The following is an 829-nucleotide window of genomic DNA, read 5'->3' as shown; positions in this document are numbered from 1 at the left end:
AATCTGCTGGATGGAGGTGGGTTGGTTTGGTTTTCATTTCCATGAGAAAGAAGGAGCAAACTCCTCAGAATCAGGAAATTTGGAAGGCTTCTTTCAAGAAATTTTGGTAGGCATCTTTCAGCAGACTTAAGGCTGCTTGAGAGACATTGATTCAGGGTGGTTTGTGTTGTTGCCTTGTCTCTGGTGATTTCTATATGCCTGGGAGCCCCTGTTCTTTGGACACAATGAATAACCCCGCCCCCTGCTGTGCTCCTCCCAGCCTTATTTGCACTTACCTTGTGACACTTATGTTCTTACATTAACTAGGTGGGAACATCTGTGTCTCTCAAGTGCAACTCTTTTCAGTTTGTTCAATACGTAGTTATTGAGCATCTTCAACGTGTGGATCACTCTCTTAAGCATGTAACTCTGCTTATTGGGCACCTACTATGTGTCCATGCTCTTCTAAGCACTAGGTGATGAGAGGTTAACAAAGTACCAAGGTCCTGCTGCACTGGAGCTTGCAGTCTGTGGGGGGAAGAAAGTCAGTGAATAAAATGATCCCTGGTGGTGATAAGAGCTGTGAAGGAAACTGTGCTAGGAAGGAAACAAAACTGAGTGGCTGTGTGGGTAGTAGCACGGGAGGGATTCATAGGCAGTTTGTGCAGGGGTGTTTTAACTGAGAAGGAGCCAGACACGAGAAGTGGGGGCAGAGAGGGAAGAGCACACCAGGGACAGGAAGGAGAGACTGGGCTAGCATAGTTCCTGAAACAGGGAGAGGGGCAGCATGGCTGGAACATGGTGTGTAAGGTGGAGACTAGGGAGCTCTGGGGGCGTAGTGCCTAAGGCA

This window comes from Orycteropus afer, unplaced genomic scaffold (genome assembly GCF_000298275.1).
Source record: "Orycteropus afer afer isolate SDZICR_OR568_19922 unplaced genomic scaffold, OryAfe1.0 scaffold00009, whole genome shotgun sequence".
In the NCBI taxonomy this organism is placed as follows: domain Eukaryota; kingdom Metazoa; phylum Chordata; class Mammalia; order Tubulidentata; family Orycteropodidae; genus Orycteropus; species Orycteropus afer.
The sequence above is the reverse complement of the archived record's forward strand: the minus strand, read 5'-3'. Positions refer to the sequence as shown.